Consider the following 6,684-nt stretch of genomic DNA (forward strand, 5'->3'; position numbering starts at 1 on the left):
TAATGCACATGTACAATACTAGTAGATATAATGATGATGAGCAATCAGCACTCATTATCAAAGAAGTTCACAAGCCGGGCCATAGAATGTTTCAGATATAATTATGACCGAGGCTTTGTGGTGAGCTCTGTTTTAATTCAAACAGGATCCCACAATCATGGTTGTTCGTATATCATTTAATGGCTTGTGATTACATGATCCTGCAGTACTGTGTGGTGCATTATTTTATGTACCATGCAGGATCTACACAATCAGGGATATTGCATATATAATGTTTCATGCTTCTTGAAAACACAAAGCCACCTTGAAAGAAAATACAATAGTTAGCCTGCAAACAATCTATTTCGTAGAAGCTACGTTGATAATTAGCTGAATAACCAACTCGACTAACAATCTGACTTGACAACTATAAAGATCCGTGCGGACGTATATTTAGTCTCACATCAGCTATACGCTGGATGGATCTCGAATATTTATACAGAGCCAAAAAATCTAAATAATATCTTTCGGCTAGCCTTTTTAGGTGAGGTTCTGAGTTGTTATGAGTTATTACAGCAACGTGAAAAGATAATGACAACCCCTTAAAAAGAATTGTTTACCATCTAGATACAACGGGGAAGAAAGATGAGAAGTTGCCTCTCCAGAGGAGACTATCCTTGCTCAGAACCAAATACAAGCTGAAGGTTCCTGTTTGAGAGATATGCTGCAAGGGCAGCATGAATTAGTTAATTTCTTTCCTGTTATGCCAAAGTCTATAACTAAATATTTGTCACCAGCTTTCACTGCATAGCCTCTTCTATTTGTCCCTTCCCTTAATATGAATAGAAAAAGGCTTGCTGCAATTAACAAAAGTAATCTAGGATGCTAAAAACAAGAAAAATAAATTTTCTAGACAGTCTAACATCCAAGCCCTGCTCTGATAATTAATTCCACAGGAAAAGCAGGTAACAAGTAAGGCTTCATCTCAGCAAAACCACAACTAATTACAACAAGCCAAATCCAATAGCCTTCGGATCAAGTGACAGCAAGCACTAAGAACTGCTGTTAAGATCCATCACGACCACTAAACACAAGTTCAATCAGAAAGGGTATGCGATAGAAATATAGAATTGATCCAAAGTTGTACCAGCAAGCTGGACCCCTGTGGCAATATCATCACCATAAGCAACAAATGGAGGATATAAAGGGATTGAACACAAATTCACTACTGAAAATTGAATAAGAACGAACCATCTAGGAATCATAAATAAAAGAATCGCGATGGGTAATGTAACCAGTATTGCATGGATTTTGAATCTTCATGAACAAATACAAAAACAGGTGGACAACTCAGCAAGAAAATACCCCACACAACTCGGTCAGAAAATACCCCAAGACAGGACTATAACTTTCTGTTAGTAACCAACAAAACATGCATAAGCACTGTAGCAACACTGTGGGCCTATCATGAGGCCTCTTGTCCCAGTAGCACAATCATCAAGCTCAAAAAGCAAATCAAGATTTATTATATAAAAAGTATTATATAACAATTAAATATCGATCAAGCAATCCACACAAAGCTCAGATCTTTCTTACAACAGAACATTAAGCACCGAATCCGGGCATCTACATAAGATGCTCGCATCTCATAATCGTCTTAGACTGTCTGAACTACCCATACAAATTTCCTTTATGATGATAAGATCACCAAGTAATGCAACGGAGAGCAAGGAACAGCTGTATATAAAGCACCATTAGATAAAATGTTTGACAGTCTCCAAGCTTGCAAGATGACAAAATTATGCTATCGAAATGGAAGATATTGTTGTTTCTGAGGTACAATTGTTTTCTGGACATGAAAAGGAACTGACGAAGAGCATTTGATATCTAGGCTACATCTGATCTTCTCATAATCTGGGCATAAAGAAACCTCATTGCCCATATTTCCTTTATCTGCAAGCAAACATCATGCGGCATAGAAGATGCTGCTGCATCTAAAACTTAGATTATAAATGCAGCATCCACAACTGTCGAACCATGTCAGCAAAAAGAAGAAGAAGAAGAAGAAGAAGAGGAAATTTAAGCCATGAGATCAAGAAAATCAGCTAATTTCACATTTGTCACCACTTCAGATTTTGATATTAGCAAATACCAAGAGAAAGTAAAAATTAGGCCAAGCCAAAGCCCCCTGAACAAACAGAAAGCAAATCAAGAAATAGTAAAATCGATAGAAATAACTGAAAGACTCTAAATTAAAAAGTATAAAGTCCATGATCTGTTGCTCCCTCCGTCTTTTATAGGTCTGTAACCAGAAAACTCAAGCCTTTCCGGTTCAATCTTGTTTCAGAGCCAGGGACATACAAATCCAAATAAAAACATCAATACAACATAAGCCACGATACAGACTTAGTGACAACTAAAGTTTCAGTAGAAATTTCTAAATGTTAAACTTAGGCTACCAACTTATACTCAACCCCCTAACATAATAGGAAACACATTTACTCTAGAATACAGATCCATGATGATATTGGTTCCTTGAAAATTATTCTTTCCATCAGCTATAGCAATTCCTATGGAATCATTTCCATAAAACATGTATGCCATGCCCGCTCTCAATTCTCTCCCATGATATCTTACTACTCCAAGACAAAAGCCATGTGTCTTCGTAAATCACTGAAACAATTTCTGAAACAAAATAAATTCACCTCATCTAAGTGAGTAAAATGCCCACAAAAGTGTTTCATATCCACCTGTGACCGACTTAGCAACAAGTCCTAAGTCCTAACCATAGGAGGTTTTTCACATGACAGATTATTGAGTACTATAATATATCAGATTTTTGGTAGAATCCTGCAACTAATATCCAATCCTCCCAAACGCAGAGTCTGCCTTATTCACAATTCACCAAATATTATTTCCAGATTACTCATTCAGCCTATTTGTACTATTTTAGTGGCAGAAGGTATGTGACCGGACTCTCTTTGTGATTCAAATATCCTTCCATAGCCAGAATTTCAGATCCCAATACTATTGGAAGATTCAAAAAAAAAAAACATGATTGATACTATTTTATCAGGCACTTTCTTTTCTATCAGCCTCCTCTTCACTAATCCCTCTCCAACTAGAAAAGAAAAAAAAAATAAAAAAAAGAACAACCGAAATGATGCCATCCTAGAGAGAAAAACATGTGAATTGCATGTGTCAAACATTAGTATAGGTGTTCCAACACCATTATGACATATTTTAGTTATGAATAGGCACTCATATAATAGATAGACATATCCAAATAACAGAAATATGTTGTCTATATGTAATTCAAATTTAATTTAAAATCCATTTTTCTCTCTTTGTTCCATGCTACTAAAGATAAAGATTAGGTTTGAAGTCCATCTATGAAGGATAAGAGCCATTCAAATATTATGTACACGTGGCAACAACAAAAACACCAGCAAATCAAAACATATATAAAGAGAAGGCATACAATTCATAACAGGGGGACAGAAAGAAAAGCAACAACAAGGTCACCAATGACAACTTGTACGGACAGTGAAATACATGATGAGCTCTATGTTGTATCCATCAAAACACTAAACAAGTACAGGTAAAATTTTCTAAGAAAATAACCATGGATACAGAACACACAAGCCCCTCAATTGAAGTACCAAGTAAGCAGCCATAGGGGGGAAATCATAGTGTCTCTATCTACATACATCTGCGGCATACTGTGTCATATATATTAATCACATCGATCACAACCTGCAAATTGATTCCATACATCATACAATATGCACTCAATCAAACAAATCAAACAACAAACCTCCCTGTGCCATAAGTAGAACAGTAGAAAGTCTCTAACTCAGAGAAAGAAAACAATGTCACGTATTCTGCAGGGAAATTTTTTGAAAAAATCACAATTCACAATTTTTTTCATCTCTCTGATTACCAAAATCACACCGTATTATCAATTTTTTCCTCGCAATTGTCCATATCCAGCCCTTATCCAAGGAAGCATTCAATTCGCTCAATCATTAAACACATCAAAGTGAAATTTTTAATAGTAACAAAGAGTTATTATTCCATTCACATTCGATAAACAGTAAAATAAAGTGTGAACCCTAATAATTCCAGTGATCATCATCACCAGTCACGCCGAATCCAAGAGTTACAGGATGGCCAAGCATACCCAAGCCCACTGCCATCATCATCTTCTTCTTCATAATAATAAGAATATATGTCCATCATACCAGATTACCTCAAGCTTTTACCTATTAAAAGAAAGACATCTCACAGAACAGAAACATAAGAAGCACGGAAGGAGGAAAAGAGAAGATCGAAGGCAGATGATCCCCCAAGCTCTCTTAGATCTTGTCAATGTCCTCATCCTCAAACTCGATGTAGTCGTCGCCGGCGCCCTCGTCCTCCTCATCAAGACCTCCGCCGATCCCCTCGTTGAGGCGGGTGTTCTCCGGGAGCTCGCCATAGGCCTTCAAGAGCCGGGCCTCGTCGGGCATGTACTTCAGGATGACGTCAGCCTTATCGTCCTGGTAGTCGCGGAGGCCAACGAGGACGATGTCGCCGGCCGCGATCCATACCTTCTTGTGCATCTTGCCGCGGATGTGGCAGAGGCGCTTGGATCCGTCGATGCACATGGCCTCGCAGCGGCCGTTGCCCAGCATCCGGAGGACCTGGGCGTACTCCTGGCCGTCCTCCTTGAAGATCAGTTCCCGCTTCTCGTCATCGGCCTCGTTCTTCCCCCGCTTCCGGTTCTTGCCTCCCTTCCCCTTGTTCTTCGGCATCTCTAGCAGCGGCGGCTCGCCGGAACCCGAACCCTAGCTCGCGATTCCTCGGGAACTCTCTTTTCCAGAGAGAGAGAGAGAGAGGAGGAGGCGGCGGCGGTGAAGGAGTGTATTTATTCAGCTTCCTATGCGGACACGGAATTATCGGCGCGTGGGCAGCCGTCCGTTCCAGTGGTCCCCTTGTGCGCGAATCTTGAAGTGGATACGCATGAGCGTGCGGGTGGAATCGGAGTATTGGGCCTAATAGCCCATACAATTTAGCGAACGGCGTCTTGCGTTCCAAAAGGATGAATATTAAGGATGGGCTGGGCTTGGGCTGGGCTAGCGTAATGACAGTCCAACCTAACTGGGTCGAGTTGGGTTGGGCACAGACGTAGTGGGCTGTTGAACAACCTGATCCAGCCTAATTTATCGGCTTGGTATTGTACAATAGGGCTTAATTCCAAGAGGACCCACATGTATGGTATGATGATTCTACCTTCCCCATCCTGGTGCAACCTGAACTTTACCCATAGTTTATAGAACATGGATTTAAGTCTGCTTCAGATAGCCTAGCACAATTGAATTTTATTTGGATTAAATTTTTTTTTTTAAGTATGGTTTGGATTTAGTTACAATGGTTGCAGTAATTTTTTTAGCCGATAAGAAAAGGGTCGACTAGTTTTGTTTGTTAGTTTAGGCTTGCATGTGTTTCAATCTTGATGGTGCATATCAAGATTTGGGCCTAGATAATTAAACAAAGGATAGGTTTGCTCCCTTTTATCTTAAAAAAAATCAAATTGTTATGGAGGACTAAAGTTTAGTAAAGTGATTCGTCCATAAGGTACTTAAAAGTAAACTGATAGAGAACAAATATGAAATGCCAAGATGATGTCTACATTGCCACATGTGGTTTGAAGCAACTACTACGATGCCACCATCATACCAAATTTTCACCATAAATTCAAGAAAGTTTTGCCATAATTTCAGGGCAAGTTCTGCCGTCCGGTTAAGAACCATCAAGTTCAAGAAAGTATACTTCTTGGTGACGGATACTTTATTACCATGAACTCTGAAAGGCCATGGCAGCATGAAAGGTTAGCTTAAGGTTGTACTAATTGAGCTCATTTCATCGTTTCCATTCCTACACTGGAGTAGACCAATTTTGGATAAGTCCAAGAAGGCGATTCAGCTTGTTTCCTTGGCTTTTGCCTCGTCTTAGTAGAGTCCTCCTTTTATTTGGCTCTCCTTGTTCTGGCGGCTTTTTTTCCTAACAGGAACGAAACCTCCACTTCCTTTCCTTCTTGACTAACAAAAAGCGACCGTGCTTGGTTGCTCCCAAATTGAAGGAGAAAAGATTCCGCAAAAAGAAAAGAGGATGCAGTTTGATGCAAGCGGCTGCATTCATTTCTTGAGCCGCCACGACGCCATCTGCAAAGTTCCATTCAAATTTCATTCTTGGATATCGCAACGATCCAAGTATTTACTAGTCTTCGAATGTTTGGTGTCTTTCCTGTTTTCGTTTTTTCTTCGCATCGAATTTCTGAAGGTTAGGCATCATCTTCGTTAGTCAACAGCAGCAGTAAACAGCATGTTCTAGTAGCCAGCACTCCCTTTCTTTCTCCATCTCACCATTAGACTTTGTGCTCGCTTCTCTCTAGTTTGTCAGGTTGAAATGTGAAAGCTTTTTAATCCAACAATTTCTGCAAGAAAGAGGATAGATACTTGCTGACATGGTGGCTTGGGCCCTGGCCTTTGTAGATTTGGCAATTGTATTGTTGTTTGATCTCTTTTGCTTCCATGTTTTTCTCTGCCAACATGGATGGTGATTCATTTGGATCCTTATTCTTGTTGTTTCTATTGTATGCTTTCTTCCAGAATTACAAGTGAAACCAGCAGACTGCATCAACAAAATATGAAAAAAAAGTTG

The 6,684-nt window shown here is 39.5% G+C and overlaps 1 pseudogene across 1 annotated transcript; it reads right to left on the bottom strand.

Moving 5' to 3' along the window:
* Positions 1-4,027: 4,027 nt before the first annotated feature.
* LOC103720555 (eukaryotic translation initiation factor 1A pseudogene) lies at positions 4,028-4,867 on the bottom strand (annotated as a pseudogene). The gene has a single exon (XR_015972327.2). The product of XR_015972327.2 is annotated as a eukaryotic translation initiation factor 1A pseudogene (transcript).
* Between the last annotated feature and the right edge of the window lie 1,817 nt (positions 4,868-6,684).

The sequence above is a fragment of the Phoenix dactylifera genome, chromosome 12 (genome assembly GCF_051530095.1).
Source record: "Phoenix dactylifera cultivar Ajwa chromosome 12, Ajwa_hap1_PhDact_Kaust_v1.1, whole genome shotgun sequence".
NCBI classification, from domain to species: Eukaryota; Viridiplantae; Streptophyta; class Magnoliopsida; order Arecales; family Arecaceae; genus Phoenix; species Phoenix dactylifera.